Below are 17,330 nucleotides of genomic sequence, written 5' to 3'. Positions count from 1 at the left end.
AGAAGCGGTGTTCTGGCTGTGTGCCAGATGGGTGTATGGATTGGGATGTGATAGATATGTCCTGGTTTTGGGATGGCCACACAAGCAAAACAAAGTCTGCCTCCCCAAAGGTTTGGTTCTGCATTATAGAGCTTAACTAATTAACTGGTTTTGGTGATGTTTGAGGATATTCAAATATCCTGTGCTCTGCTCATGTTCCATTATTTATTCAACAGGAACAAGGTCTCACTGCAGTGTTTTCCTGCGATGTTTTAAAGCATCACAGAAGCTTGTCTTGAGCCAAGAATATAGTAACATCATACTGGAAATCATGGGAAGAGGTAAATACTAGAATTACAAATACCAGATTAAGGTTATTTCTAAATCATACTAGGGCCTATATCCAAGAAAGAAAAATCAGGCTTAATTAGCCATGCACTCTGCTGCGTTAATAAGGAGAAGTAAAAAAGGATGAAGCTGAATAGAGACGTACAAAAGGGATGGTGTTGCTGCTGGTTTTGCTGTTGTTAGGACAATATGCTAGATTCCCATCTCTTGAGACTGTAGGCAATGCTTTTTAGCTTGGCTCTGAGTCTGTATTGTAGTTCTGTTCTCTGTTAGTTTTTTTCCATGTAGCACACCAAGAGGAGTGCAAAGAAAACAGGTTAATTTGGCCTTGTATTAGTTTGTTAGGGTAAGAAGCCAACAGGCTAGGATTCTCCAGCTAATGCTGCAGCTGCCTGGGGGCTAGCAGAGGGGTGGGCTGGGCCTGGCAGTGGACCAAGGAAGACCCAACCGAAATGTAGGAAATCAAAGTGGAAGCCCATGGCTGGTGTGGTTTGGGACAGCCCTGGCTTCAGAAGTCATTGGTGGTGAGTGTTAAGTCTGGTCTGGATCTGCGCTACCCCAGTAAATGTGTTTCAATGCCATGAGGCTGCTTTGGAAAAACATGATATTGCGGGCATCTCTGCCTGTATAAAAACAATCTTCAACTTTGAAATTCATCATATCAAGTTTATTTTCCTTAACCAGGCCCTGCTTTCATTTATATACCTCCCTATGCCCTATCCACATTTTTTAAGGCTGGCATGCTGTCTATTGGCTGTCCTTGTAGGTCTGTGATCAGGGTCCCACACAGCTGCAGAAATGATGACTAGCCTATCAGCTAAAGTTCAGAGACACCAAAGAGCTCTCTCTGTGCAATTTGACTTGCAGTTTGAAGGTTATGTCCCCTGTTCAAGCACCAATATAAGTGGTCTGTTTTCCCAAACCTTTGATATCGCTGCCTAATCCTTTTCCTGCAAAAGAAACTATTTCCTTGTAAATAGAGTAAATATTGCAGATTTCAACCTGAGTTATCCTTGTAATGCTCTGGATTATGAATAAGACCCAAAGGAGCATAAACCAAACAACAATTTATTTTCTGAATGTTCCCATTCCTTTCCTTACAGATGCTTGTTCCTATCCAAGCATAGAAAGAATAATAATAATAAAAAGGTAAGAAATAGTTTTTCCTGTTGGCGAATTGGTGCCTACTCTGTTGTCTGAAACCCCCACGCAAAGTGAATCTGAGAGCATGATACCCTGTATCGCTGGCTGAGGAGGCAGCCTGTGATGTGTAAGCAAAACGCCAAAGCAGTGTTTTACAGAAAGGTTGTGTGTCCTCAGATCAGCCTCACCTGAGCAAGGTGGAGGCAGCGGTGGTGGTATGTTACTGGCGTACAGGGTGCAGGTATGGGAGGAAGATGATGCTTGAAGGGTGTGACTGAACAGGTCTGCTTGTAATTGCAAATACAGGTTTTGCAGTAAAAAAACCCAACCTCATCCACTTTGAGGTTCTTTATGTGCCTCCTTGAGCTATTCACTTGAAAGGAAGATTTCCTATTGAAAAGAGGGGGAACTAATTTTGGTGGGTTTTTTTTTCTTTTCTTCCGTATTTGCAAAGAAATTACCTTATCCTTAAATAATAACAGCCTTTTTTAACTTTTCTGTGATCTGACCATTGAAATTGCTGACCCTTTCGCAGTGGAGCTGGTTTTATAGTTGTCTCCCTTCACCCCTAGCTCTTTGGACACCTGTATTGAATAAGTTTGTGCCCTTGGGTGAGAAAACTGCTGCTGGGAGAGCAGCCTTGCAGGGATGCTGTCAAGCTGTGCAGGGAACGTGCTCCCACTAGAGTGTGCTAGGACAATTAAAATGGGGATGGTTTTCTTCTGGCATCAGAGCGGAACCATCAAAGATGCCTATGTAGGAAATGGCACCTTTGTTTTTAAAACAGGGAATCTGACGTTTCCCCATCTTTTGCCTACAGTTTCCCTGGGTGAGGCTGAAGTGTACTGCAAAGCCAGCTGTAGCTGCCCGAGTACACTGAGTTTGGGCTGAGTCAAGTGCTGGGAAAGACCTTTTGGAAGACCCCAGCCTGTACACAGAGGGAGCGGAGAAGCTTTGTTCTCAAGCCTTTTATTTAGCTTGTCTCGTCTCACAGTCCCTTTTTGCTACAGCTTACTGCTCTGTATGACAGAGGAGGTGGAAATCTGTGTTGTATGTCAGCAAGGACAGGAGCCCATCTCAAGGTCCCATTAATGGCCTCCTGTTGTCATTTGTACATTTCAAAACTGTCCCTAACAAACTTGTCCATCATCGCACAAGAATTTTCTGCCTCAGCCAGTACTTGGACCCAGGTTCCTAGGCCCTAGCTCTTGTCTGCTACCCCCAATTGTTTCATGTTTACTTAATTAGCCAGCTGGAGTGTAATTCCTTTCATTATCTACAGTCCAATATGTAAAGATGACAGTGACATGAATCTTGGCTTAGGATTCAATTTGCATGTTAATTCATTGTGGTTCCCCAGATATTTGGAATTTGCTCCAACTAAATCTGGGAGATGATTAAATGCTCCCTGGGTGGGGTGTTCTCATGTCTCCCAGCGAGAGCTGGGAGGATAGGTGACATAGTTTAACTGTTCACCAGGCATCATCTGTTGTACAGCATGGGGGTTCTACAGCAAAAAGCAAAGCAAAAGCAAAAAGCAAAGCAAAATCCGTCATCAAGGAGTTCTTAGTACGCAGTGCAAATAGAGTCAAAGCTGATTGTAGAGTCAAGAAGCATCTGGAAATCAGTGAAGCCTAGCATGAAAGCCTGCAACAAATTAAGAAGGAACACAGGCATTTTCTTATAGCAATCCAGCCTCAGCCATTTTTGGTTCACAAAGTCCCCAAGACACATGTCTAGGGAAGAGACAGACTTGAGACAGGGAGGAAAAAATAATTTCCCTGAGTGGAAGGCCATGTTGGCTTTGAAGGATTCAGGCACAAAGCCCATCTCTCAGTTCCATCATACTTTCTGCTCACCTTCCTGACTAATCTCCAGGAGCTGGCTTGCAGGGAAGGGCAAATGCTATGAGCCTGTATTCATTTCCAGCTCACCGGGGGGCCCAGGAAGCCCTAGCAGTTTGCAAACAGGCTCATGGGAGACCTGACAGCAAATGCAGACAGAGCTGCCATTTTGCAGCATGCCTGAAAAAACAGCAGCTTGCCAAACGTAGCACAAGGAGGCTCTCTTGGAAAGACAGTCATAGGTGGTTATTTATGTGTGTTACATTCTAGCTAACTGTGATCTGGACCCCCGAGAGCTAGGATATAGGATAAAAACAGGTCTTGCCGCAAGACCTTGTGATCTGAATAGAAATCATTGCTAAATAGAAGGATGGAAAAAGAGAGAGAGTTGTGTGAAAAGACATGTCCAGCATCATACAGCAGTCAGTGCCACAGCCAATGAAGGCTTGGAGCAGTCTCTAACTGGCAGATGTTTTTATTCTAATAGGAGATGTTCTTAGTTGCAGCAAATGATCCATTTTCAGATTTTGCTGACTTTACATATAGTCTAATTTTCACAACAACAACAACAAAAAACAAACAGAAGGGAAGAGTCAAATATTCTTTCCTAAATCGCTGCTTTTTTTTTCACACACACACCCCCTCCCAAGTAACTGGACTAGGTCGCTGTATTTGGGCCTTAGAAACATAGGTAACAATTTAATGAAGAATTGTGGAGAAAAAAAAAAAAAAGAAAATAAATGTTGTTTCTTTCCTGTGTTCAAAACTGGATGGCTTTGAATTCCCCAGGAGTTTTCTGCGCTTTCTGAAATGCTGTTATCCTGTATGGCCTGCATTCATAATCAGTTGTGGCTCCTTCTTTTTGTTCTGACCTTCCTTGCTCAGAGTCTCCAGTCACAGCAAGACAAATTCTGATTTTTCAAAATCATCTCACTCAAGTTTTAGGGCTAGGAATGACTAGAAAAGGAAAGGGCTTTTCCCCCAGAAAATATAATTAAACCAAACCTTTTTATTTTTCTTCAATCAAAGCCAGGTTTCTCAGCTTTTCATTAAAAAAACCCAAGCATTTGAAGTTGATCAGGAGGCCTTAAAATGAACATTTCCAGATTCTAGAAAAAAAAAAAGTCATTTTCCAGGTAATACTTTCCAGAAAACTACAATTTAATCATGTAGCTACTATTCCATTAATCAGGGTCCCCAGGAAAGCTTTTGAGCAGGCTTTGCACAGCTCCAGACTTGGGAAATTCAGGTTCTGCTTCCTGCATGATAATCTTCTGCAAATTAAGCAAGGGCTGTTTGTGTTTCCCTGCATGCAAACAAGGGGCAACAACGTGTCTGCATTTGCTGTGGAGTTGAAATCTATTGATGAAAATCCCTGGGGCAGGAGTAGGTTACATTAATTGTAGGCACAGACTGCCCGTGTTCATGTGGCAAATCCACCTGTAAGAGGCAGGGAGCCTTCGGGATGGGGATGACAAATACCACCCCTTATTAACCAGAGCTGAGGCAGGTACTAATTATCCTGGAGCTGCAGTTGCGATGCTCGTGGTTCCTGCCCGTGTGCAAGCTGTGTCCTGACTTGCTTGCTGATTCCTACAGATTAGCAGTGGAGCAGGTGGCTGGGTCTGATCCTTTTGGGGGAAGAGCAGCATTAGTATTGGCTTTGCAGCAGTGCACCTTTCCTCCACACTAGGTTTCAATTGTCTCCACACATTTCAGGCATTGAAACGGTGTCTCTGTGCCCATCTCTGCTCAGTGGCTCTTGTCTGGAGTCACTAGAGCCATCAGTCATGCTTTAATTGTGTGGAACTGTTTTCCTAGGCTAAATTAACAGATGTATGGGGGTGACAGTTTTGGCCCCATGTGGTAAAAACTGAGCCTGGAACTCAGGCCAAGGCAGCAGGGCCAGAGGGAACTTAATAGGACTTACTGCAAAACACAACTACAGACTTTCAACTGTGTTCTTCCATTTACCTAACTAAGATTTTCTCCAGTCCCAGTTTTTAATTAATCATAATATATTAATCACATAACTATGGCCTCATCCCATTGTCTTGTAAGACTTGGGTGACTAATAAGGACAGGGTAACTCTTCAGTTTGTTTTCCTGTGTTTTATTGACTAATTTATTGTAGTTGAAAAGAAGAAAACATGCTGGGGACATAATTCCCAAAACATAAAATTTTGCTGACAATATGGAACATTTAGCTGTTTCTGGGGAGCTGGAGATTAGGGTTTTTTTTTATTTACACTGCTTTTCGCATAAATACACACTTTGTCAGAACCTGGAAAAAGACTTGCTTGGGTCTGATCATGTCCATGACTCATCTCACAAGCACACATCAGCATTATAACAAACACACAGGAGAAGAACGATGGGTCATATAAAAATCCTTTAAACAGAACACCGGGAGTTCTTCCTTTATAGATTAACTCCTGCAAGGGGCTGAAATCCCAGTGTTCAGCAGCATCAAATCCCACAGATGCCATAAACCATAGCAAGGAGCACACTGAGACTAGGAGTTAAGAACACGTGATTGAATCGTGTGAAATGATTTTTACTCCTGGATTAATGCTAGAGACTCGAGTCTAATGTTACAGTTACAGGGAAAGGATGGTTAATTCTTCACATTCTGTCTTTTTGTTCAGTTTTGACGTTTCTCTGCCAATGTCTTCCTTTATCATCAGCATCATCCCATCTGTAAAGAGGGCAGCTCTTCAGAGACATTTTAGGCTGAAGAGATCCTCTTCTAAGCATCTGGGAAGATCCTGAATGCTGAATTTCATGGGGTTCCTTGTGTTCCCAAAGAAGCAGGGATAAATGACAAGGCTGCAGGAAGTCCAGTGTTTGAAGTCTGATCTCCCCTTGTGTCGCAGACCTCCAGTGTGACAATTGGAGCAGATTCTGCCCTTGCACAAGATAAATCAGCCAGGGCTATAGCGGGAAGTAGATTTAGCCTTCCCAGTTTAATCCATAAAGAAGTTTCCACATTATTAACAAAAGCACACACCTTGGTTCCTGCAGACACAGCCAACACTGCTGACTATGCCAGGCTTGGCTTAATGCCGGGCTGTGGCTGGTTCTTCTTGGCCGGTGCTGGTCAGAGGCTGTGCCCAGGTCTGCTGGTGTTCACTCTGGCAACCCTCTCTGTGTTCAGGGATGGCTTGAGCAGAACTGGATTAGGGTCTCTCTCTACCTTTGGTGCCTTATTGGCACTAGGAGTATCAGCTGCTGCTCTGCCTGCTGTCATGCTGCTATCTGTGCATGTGCCTGGCGCTTGCTGGATTCATCCCATCTGTACGGCTATGTATGCATTTCCCTCTGAAATCAGCCCATCTTGAAAGATGCTCAACAAAATATGCTCTACCACTTTTCTTCCTTGCAGGCAAATCTACCATTCTGAGTGGTTGGACTCGATAATCTTTAAGGTCTTTTCCAACCTAAACAATTCTATGATTCTGTGAGTGGGCAGAAAGTACTCTACTTAACAAGGTACCTCAAAGCTGCTGATCTGTGCTCATCTGAACCAGCCACCACTCAATTAATTCCTTCCAGTCCTTTCCCATCTTCCAATTTCAGTGTGTCACTGCCATCACTATTTATGTTCTCTCCTCTGTCCAAAGACTCACTGTTACTTGGTTTGCAGCTGGCTTTTGCTGATTGCATGATTTCACTGGAAATCTTGCAATGAATAGTGGTTTAGATTTTTCCTGAGGGTGATGAGACGCTTGGTTTGTTTTTGTGGTTTTTGTTTGTTTGTTTGGTTTTCCCCCCAGAAAATGAAGCTCTAGTTCAGTTACTGCACAAAACTGAAAGTTGCAACAAAGTTGCACAAAGGCTGAATACTGGAAGACAAACATTCAGAATCTGTGCAGTGTTTTTATAAACATGTCAATTTTCAAGTCAGTTTCAGAGTTTCCAAGCCTATATTGAAAGTTTTGAGTGTTTGGGGTAGGCAATGCTACACAAACAATATCCATTTCAAACACATGTGCATCCACAAGCTTCTCATTGTTTGCACTGTGAAAATGTTGCTATTTCTTCTATGAAGAATACCATGTAATATTATTCATATTAGTCTGATGCCCCAGTTTGAGCTGTGTCATGCAGTGCACCACTTTGGTTTTGTCTTGCTATTTATTTCTTTTACTTCCACCTGGTAGCTGAAATACTTCAGCTCTCTGAGCTTGCTTTATTGTTTTCCCCTAATTTTCAGTTGTGCTCAGATTAGCGCTTAGTTGTCTTTGCAGTTCTTGCCTTTCCCTCTTGTTCTCTTCCCTACAACATGGTCAACGTTTGTTTTGCATGGGATCTTTATGGAATCCTGCACGTACTAACAGTGGCCCAACTTGTCTTTTGAAATTTCCCCTATCAGTTTTCCACTTTGACATCTCCTGCAGCCTGCCATTCCTTAGCATTAATTTCTATCACTTCCCCTGATTTTCCAGGAAGGAATTCTGATTAGGCAATAAATGCTGGGCTATCCATCATTTTATGCTGGTCACAAGTCACAGCCTGTAAGGCACAGATCGTTCTTAATCAGCTGAAGTGAGCCACGGGTAAAAGAGTTTAAAACCTGATTTCCATTGCTGTCCCCTTACGATCCTGTCTAACACTACAGAAGTGAGGCAGAGCCATTGTAAGTGCCATATAACAGTGCAGCCCAGCTGATTAAAAACCTGCAAAACTCAGATGGTTTCACAAAAGTCCTGTCAGTCAGCTTTCATTTGATTTCAGGTCTTATTTTCATTTATTTACAGTATTGCCCATTATGTGTAGAGTGTTTGCTAAACACTGAAGAATAATGGTCCTGTCCCAGGTAGCTGACAGCAGAAGGGCTGACAAAGGGAAGGAATGCAGTAAAAGCGGTAATTTATGTATGAATCATGCTTCTCGGCCAGCTGTGCTGATAAAAAATGGCCAGTTTTATGGGAAGGCTGGAAAACAACAACAAAATTACCTTTGTGGAAAAAAAACCCAAAATATTTGGACTGGCACTTTGATTAAAGATGACTTATTATCGACAGCACAGGCAAGGGAGTCCTGGAGAGGTATTTGGATTTATCAGATGCAGGCCTGTGTACTGTAAGATGTTTCTGGCATAGATACCTGCACCTAAGACAATATGGAGACAGCAGCAGATCTTGCCCAGGGCACAGAAAAAGCAGATAAGGAAGCAGGAAAATAGAAGATACTAGGTGTGAGAGTTGAGAACTGATAAGGCAGAGGTGGAGTCGTGAGCTGAAGGCAGTTGGTGTGGCAGGGGTGGAAGTGATTGGAGGCAGTTTTTCAGCAAATTGCTAAGCAGTCACATATCCACCTAATGCAGAGAATTCTGCAGGAGCATTTGGTTTTCATCCACCAGTGTGACTTGGGGTCTGACTTTGCTCTGCTTAGAGGCAATGACAGACTCCTATTGATTCATGGGAGCCTTAGAAATCAAAGAAAACTTGTTGTGGCAACTGGCTAATTCAATAAAAGCATTGATTTCTCCGGGTGGACAATTAAGGAGCATGAATGCAGTATAGCTGATTTCTGTCTCTAAATTAATGTAACAAATGATCATTGATTCAAGGGAGAGGCAAGTGTACCCCAAAGGAAAGGACCTTCCATATTAAAAAATCCCCCAACCTATGTGAGCTGGTCCTTAATGTGCCACAGAGCTAGTTACCATGCATTGGGAACCCTTTACCTGCATTTCCCTACCTAACTTTCACTCTTGTTGTAGGGCACCCTTGGGTTCTATGTCAACAGCCATGGGACAGTCTGTGGTTTGTCTGAAACACTGAGTTTATCAGCCAGCATTCCTGTGGAGAGTTTGAGAGTCACTCTTTTGGATTGAGACTCTTAAGTACCCGTAGAGCGAAAGGCAGCTTAGATTCATGCTTGTCTATACTTGGCACAGCTGAGCTGTTTGTGCCTGATGTTTATTGTAAAACAAAACCAGTCTTCATGTTCATACTTTTCTTCCTTCAATTCTCCAGCAACTGAAAAAAGGTTTGCCTCAGTCACACTGTAGTGGCACCAGTCTGTAGGTTGTTTCAGCCACTTCAGAAAACGGGAGAAGAAAAATCTCTGCATCTTCTCTATCTTTCCTTCTTACACAGTTCCTAGTTTCTCATGGACATAAAGGCAAATACTGTATCAGCCTCCCCACCGTAGCTAATGGGAGCAGGCAGTTGGGCACATTTGTCCCCGGGCAAATCTGAAGGTGACTCATCTCTGCTCTTTGCAGTCTGAGTCAGTTAGCAAGACATAGGAGTTAATTGACTGGATCCTCCTCACTTTGGAAAGTAGCTGAAGTCAAGGTAGACACACAGGGACAGAGAAGACCCCAGAAAGGGGATGCAGGATCCCATGGGGCTCAAAACAGGTAGTGCTAGCACCTCATAGCATCACTTCAGGTGAATAGTAGTAGTATTCCCCTGGGTTCAAGACAGCTGTCTCTTCCCTCATGGTGGGGAAGATGCTTTGAGCTTCACATCAAAGCCATGAAAAAGGAACTTCTCAAAGCACTCACACTAGCTGAGAATGGGCCCTGATATTTTCAGGGCTGCTGAGTAGTTGCAAACTTTGATTATAGCTTCATGCTTTGCTGCACTGACTCAGGAGTGTGATGACACTTCTTTCATAGGCAACTGGTTTGCTGCTGTCCATTTGTAAACCCCTTTTGCCTGTTGAAATTAGCTTTAATGGTATTGAGGCACACGGCTAAAACTTGAAGATCAGACTGCAGGGGGCCCAGCCGCTAACAAGACCAGCTACCAACGGTGACTAGCCTTGCATCAGGGAACACATACCTGTGTCCCTGGCTCCTAATTTGCAGGCTGGCTAGTGTATATGGGCTGCCAGCAGATAGGGGTGCCATGGGTATGCTGCAGCACTGGCACAGAGGCTCCTGCTGTCCTCTGCTAGGGATGGTAACCTGGAGTGCAGGGGCAGGACAGGCAGTGACATTTTAACAGCTAGGGTTGTTTGCGTCAGTGTGTGAGAGTCAGGGCAATGACCTGGGAAATGTCTCGCTTTCACATTGATCCATAGGCTTTGACGTGGAGAGGACTCACCTTGATAACAGATGGAACATCCCAACACATGCTGACCTGCCAGAGATACCACCTCCTATCATCAGCTTGCAAGAACAGGCCACTGCTTCTGTGCTTGATGCCTGTTTTGGTTTATTTTGTTTTGGTCTTGCACCTGCAACAGTGATGTTCTGAGAGGCCCTAGAAGACACAATGCACCTTCTGCTCTTCATTGCAGGAGCGGGACTTAAGTGATAAGAGTTGTGGAGCATTAGTGGAGGATGCTCGGTGCTAGAGGGGAGGAGGGATATTTTGATCAGTCACCAGGATAAAAGCTAAGCTGCTTTACAGCGCAGCCTGATAGGAAGTGGCTGTTAGAAAAATGTATCTATTAAAAGGTCAGGTGTAGTCTTGCGTTCTGGACTGACACTTGCACAGGCTGGTAAATGATACATAATGAATACCTTATTAGGGTAATTTTGTCTATTTGGGGTTGCCATGAACAGCCCATTAGGAAATAACAGTTTTCTCAGAGGATGCCAAAGTGATGGCTGTCACTTCTGCAAATCATACTGAATAATACAAATAATGCAAATACCATAAGACAAATAATACTGAACTTGTTTGAGAGCAGTTTTCTGCAATATTTGGTAGTCAGATTTGGAGCATTAACTGGAAAGATAGCTAAGTGTGCTTCTCCTCACTGATCATGGGAGTGTAACTCTTAGAATCAATTTTCTCATGTGCAACAGGAAGAGGGACAACCGCAAGTTCAGTTTCACTATCCCAAACCATTCAAAAATTGTGACATTTTTGCATTAAGTGGTCTTTCTGATGTCCATGTCTTTTTTAGGAATTATGGTTTTCAGCATTTCTTTTCAGTTGTGAGAGCTGAAAACGGATCTTTTGCTTTAAGGGAAGATGGTACTCTCACTTATACCCCAGATCCCTGCACCAGGAACATTAGGGAAAGCATTAAATACCTGGGAGCACAAAACTGCAAACGTTCTTTCAGAATAAAACACAGGATTTGCTCCCACTAAACTGTCAGTGCTCCTGCTGGAAGTGTAGAGTGCTTTCTGAGAAGCTCAGTGAAAAGTGCCAAACAGACTTGTTTAAAAATTCACATACACATTTACAGACTTAGAACTTTTTCCCCAGTACTAACATAGCTCCACTCTTGTAACTGCTGGTAGCTGTCACAGAAGCTTTTTGTTTCCTAGAAAAAAAGTATCAGAGGCAACAGTGGTATGTTCAAGAGAGCTTTGATGCAGAATGTTCAAAAGCGTGATTTCTATTCCCTCTCCAAAGTCTGGCCCCCAGAAACCTTCCTTGACCTCTTCCAGGTATGAAACAGTCCCTCACAGGCTTTGGTGCTCTTCTTCATAAGATTCTTCCATGTCCTCCCCACATGCATCTTGCCAAACAGACAGCTGAAATGTTACTAGCAATGCTTTCTTCTGTGGATGGATTTTGATTATTAATAAGATGGTCAGGAAGAATAGAACTATTTCATGTCTTGTCAAAGCAGCACGAGTAGGAAGCTGCTTTTATCAGACTTGCCACTGCCCCTTCCTCCTCTAGATCATCTCTTTCATGTGTCTGAGCAGGAGTGAGGTGATAGTCTGCTTCATAAAGAGCTGCAACAGCACGGGGAACAGCCCTGGAAGTAGTTTATGAACAGCAAAGGGAAAACGTAGGACAGAATGAAAAAGAGAAAGAAAAGAGCTGCTTGCAGTTTTAAGTTGAATTTCCACTACCTTCCAAGTGGGCATTCCAGTATGAGCACATTAAATTCACGTATTACTCAACAGCCAGCACTATTTAGCAATAAAGACCTCTGGCACTGAAAGAGACTCAAAACAAATCTTCCTAGCCAGCAATAAAACACAAGGAGTGTCATGCTGATGATCACTGGGTCGCATAGCTTGTTAAGGCAAGAGGCTGGAGGCTTATTTGTGCAATCGCTACCATTGATGCCCTGTAACACACTCACTGTCGTAGATATCTGCCTTGGAGACTAAAAAATAAAAAAATAAATGTAGTCCTACAAATGCAATTCTGTAGCCACAGTAAATTAAATTGTGCGCACACACACACGAGGGCTTTTTGAAACTTGATCCAAGCTGCATTTGGAATTGGTTTTGTAGCTGTTGATTGTTGTCTGTGGAAAAAAAATACCTGCAAGCGATGCTTGTTGTGCATTCCAGAAAATGAGAAAAAAACCAAAAGGCTCAAAGCTAAATGCATGCTACAGGGTCTTGTCTGGAAGTCCCCAACTTCCAGTCCAGGGCAAAAGAAGGCGGCGGTGTGGGGTTTTCACATTTTCTCATGTAAAAAGGAGAAGATGCCTGGCTCCACAGCTTTCCCAAGATTTGAATCATGAAACAGTTCTAACTGATGTTTATATTAAGGTTTGACTTCTGTGGTGCTTTGCATTGCATCCACAGCATGCAAAGTGCATTCCTGCCATCAAGGAGATGCCTCTGGCTCCCACAATCTGGTGCCCCAGTCCTGCAAGGATGCCATCACAGGCTTTTCTCGCCGTGTGTGGGTAGCTGTTCCACATTATAGTCGTCTGTGAAGTTGAGCATGTGTATAAATGATTGTAGAAATGAGGCTTTGGGTTATTTAAGTGCTATACATTTTAAGATGGTTTCTTCTGGGATTTTGCAGGCAAATGTGAGTTTTCCCTGTTCATACTCCAAGGAAAACCTCAGCTGTGCAAATGTGTTCCAGTTAGCTGATACACCATGCCTCTCACCATGGCTGCATCGGCATTGCTCCTGCTCAGCTCAGAGCATAAGGAAACATCACATATGTGTTATTGATCATGGCTGAGCTACCCACAACATGGTGGGAGTCCCAGCTTGGCTCTCTTCAGCAGCGGGGAGGAGGGTGATAGAGTGACTCAGTGCCCCTAAACTGGCTGCACACACTGAAGCAGTCCATGAAACTGTCTGCCACAAGAAACCACCTGAATGTAATGTTACCAAGCTACCTTATTGCCGAGTGAAGGCAAAGGCTCCCAAATTACCTAATTTTCAGGGACATTAACATACTTTAAGCATTGCAGTCACAGCTATGCATGCCTCTAAAAATCAAGGGAATTATAGGGACTCTTCAACATTCAGGGACAGGTGCTGCTGAAACTACCTATGCTTTCACTTCAGAGAGTGTGTGTGAGTGTTTGTGTGTGTGAATTATTCCACCTTATCAGATGTATGAGAGATTTTTGTCAAAAAACACTGTTTAACCAATGTTAGATAAATATTTTTTAAACTAAGGTTTTCATTAACTTTTCCATGGAATTTAAGGTAACTTCACTGTCAAAAAACATTCATTTAGACCACTTCCAAGAAATTCTATCAAAGTGGCATTAATATATGGGTCTGAGTGAGTCTCTGTAAATAGCAATGGTGTAGGAACACAGTGTTTTACATTAATGGAGCCCCAAGGCTCTTGCCTGTCTCAAAGTGATGTATTCTTGGGCAACCTTTGTGCCCAAAACAATGTGAAAATAGTCACGCAGCACAGAATTGTTTGCAATATTTCATTCCATTGCTAGCATACCCTTTTTCCAAATTAATCTGTGTCTAACTCGCTTCAGGTAAAATGCAGAAGACAAAATGTTGGTTCTACAGTCATCGGAGCTGTCATGCAAGACAGTGTCTAGATATCACAGACTTCAATATTTCTGTTTTTGTGCTGAGAAGTTTTTCTTATGGGAGGGAGTTGATCTGTTGTTTGATGATTTCTGCTATTACATGTTATGTTATTTGCGCACTCTAGGTTTCTTCATACAAGTTAAACAGCCTGCACTGGTGAGAAAGTTAATGCCTTGCTATGTCATCTGACTGATACTGCATATTATCTCCACGTTCATCCTCTGGTTTAACTTCTAGGAAGAAGTTGTATCCCAGATAAATATCACTATCCTATTTGCCCTCAGAAGTCCTTACTGCTGTCGTTGAACTGTCAGATTAGCACAATCTGAGGCTTGTTCACGCATTTCTAGTGAGATATACGTATATATCTATGTATATTATAGTCTATCTTGAAACTAGTTTTGGAACATAAGGCACCAGCTAGCTCCTTTCAAGGGGTTACACAGGTTACTGTCTGCAGAGAGCGCACTCTTTCATGGCATTTTTTCCTCAAGCAGACATCTGATGCTACTTCTGTTTTCTTGGAGGCAATGAATGTTGCTTCCAGTGCATCATCAAATGTCTCATTATTAAGTAATTAGAGAATGGTTTTTATAAGCATTTTGACTGTAAAGAGCCCCAATTACTATTATTACTACTACCTTCTGGCAATAGAGAGGAAGACACTGATGAATCCTCCTTTGATGTCTGTTGAAACAGGCTGAAGAAAAAGGGCAGACCTTTGGACTCTAAATAATGATACTATCCATAAATAATAAAGCTCTTCAGGGCCCTTTGTAGACAGACTGTAGCTTCCTGTCGAAAGGTATTTGTCTTCATGCACAGGCACAGTGTCTGTCCTGTGCTCCTCTCTCACTGCTGGTCCAGCTGCATTTCATGGCTATAAATTTCTTACAGAACATATTTGTTATTGTGGTAGTTGTAATGGCATTTAAAAGAACACACATCCAGGGCTTGGAGTTTTGGGGTTTTTTTTGATAATTTAAAAGTTTTCTCCAGACAGAAATTTTGTTTGGACAAGAAAAAAAACGAGAAGCAACAAACAAGGCTGGCTGTTTGAGATTTCCAGACATCCAGACTGGAGGTGACTAGAACTCCGGCCAGTTCTGCAACCTGGTAGCTGCAAAACTCAGCACGTCAATTTGGATGCTTGGACTTTGGACCAACAAGCCAAGAATGTAGTCACCAAACAACCTTGTTAATAGTCAGGGGGATCTGCCAGGCCCGCCAGACATCCAGAGGTCCTGGACTAATGGCTCTAGAAAAGTTGCTTTTCAGCTTTGCAGTGCACATATAATAGGAGCAGTACAACCAGGACCTGTCTGACCTGCTGAGGAGGTCCTGCATGGTGGGTCACTATATGCCCACCATACATGGCTTGTTTTGGGTGTGATTGACTATCTGTGGCAATCCAGAAGGTGCTGGACTTGCAGTGCCTGTAGAGCAAGTCCATCCAACAGTACTTGAGTTTAACTTCTCTTTCTCTGTTCCATACCCAAGAAAGCTTCTATGTGATGGCAAAATCACAATATCAGCTCTAGACTTTGTCTTGCTGTCATTTCTGTTTGAAAAATAAACCTGTAGCATGCTGTTAGATAAATCCAGCAGTGACAACTCTCTGAGGTATAAAGCTAGAGTGGGGTCTTGCCCATTTGATTATCCAGGGATGGGCATATCATCGCTAAAGAGCTTTGTGTATATCAAGGGCAGCTCCCAAGATGAGGGCACATCATGCAACCACTAGCAAGGGCATACTGGTGGCAGGCAGCTGGGTAATTGTAAACTCTAGGTCTGCAGTTGAGGCTCAGGTGCACAGCAGCACATCTTGCAGCGACTCCCAAGGAGCTGCTGTCTTCCCCAGCACATGTACCACACGCCCTACCGAGCCTCCCAAGGTACACGCTGCATGACTTGTGTGCAGGCACATACAGGTGTTGAAATACAGGCCATAAACTCAGAGAATGCCTTATAATAAACCCTTCTCATGTGCACTTCACTGCCTTCAGCTCAGTGAATCAGATCAGAAGTCTTCATGAAGGACCAGACTATATTCTCTCGGGAAGGGTGCCAGGGTGGTAGTCATTAGGGAAAGGAGGGCTGAACACCCTCTCTCAGGCTGATAACCGAGTCTTAGGCTAAGTTAGCCTTCCTCACCCATTCAGTGAAGATTGCCTGTCTCCATTGTATAAGCCAGAGAATCAAACCCTCTTTTGGGACATCTGTCTTTTATCAATGACCTGGAGTGAAAAAAGGGTTCTTTTCCTTTGCTATAAATTAAGGAGCTTTCAGAAAAAGTCTGTAGATGAGAAGCCCTTCTCTGCTTCTGTCTGTGCTCCTCCATCACTGGAGTGCTTGTATGAGATTATTACAACACATACTTTTCTTCTAAAGCAAGCAAGTTCCCAGCTATGGGAGGCTGACTGGCCTTGTGTAACTTGTCATTACTCATCATCACTCCCTATACTCGTTTAGATCTCAGGGTGTGGTTTTAATTAGCTGATTTTGTAATAACACCCAGGTGACTTGGTGATGGATAAACACCCTAGAAACCTATTAAATAGGAGTGTAGTGACTCTTTGTCCTTAGAGTATTCTCTCAGATTGCTTTTTGCTTCTGGAAATTTGAGTCTGTGGGGTTGTTTGTCCATCCTTCCCCCTAGCTTCCAAACCTGTTGGCTGAATTTAGACAGGTCATGCTAATGGATAAATCCCACAGAAATGATCAGGCCTGCAGATAATTCACAGAAGTGTGCAACTAGGTAAATGAGAAAGAATATGTTAAGTGCCTGGACTAAGAATCCTGTGCTTGTATAGGTAACAGAAAATCCGTGTGGGAAGGAGCATGTATGAATGCACCAGCTATGGGGAGTGTGGGGTAAGCATTGCTCACAACTCAGTTACCAAATCTCAGAAAACTAGACTATAAGTAGGCGGTTTATAATCATATAATAACCATAGTTTATTTTTTTCCTGTTGCTACTTTTAAGTTCTCTTATCTCAGGAGCTTAGTGGTGTCTTCCATTTCACTAGGCTTCTGTGGTCTTCAGCACATGTCAACCATGTCTCATGGCTTTTGCTGAAGCTGCTTGGGGCTTTGAAATGGTCTGACATCAAGGTATGTGCTTGGCCAAGGACTTCTTAATATTTGATAGCAAATACAGTCAGCCTTGTACATTCAAAGACTCTATGTGGCTTGGAGCTAAACAAACTTTTGCTTTGGGTGTCTTCATAACACTGGGCAGGTTTTTGCTCTCTGTTGCCTTTTGAATAGCTCAGTAAAATCAAGTGGTACCCTCTGTGTGAGCTGAACTCTTGCTTTAGCTCTGG

Source organism: Falco rusticolus, chromosome 8, assembly GCF_015220075.1.
Source record: "Falco rusticolus isolate bFalRus1 chromosome 8, bFalRus1.pri, whole genome shotgun sequence".
Taxonomy (NCBI): Eukaryota; Metazoa; Chordata; class Aves; order Falconiformes; family Falconidae; genus Falco; species Falco rusticolus.
Note: the sequence above shows the minus strand (reverse complement) of the source record.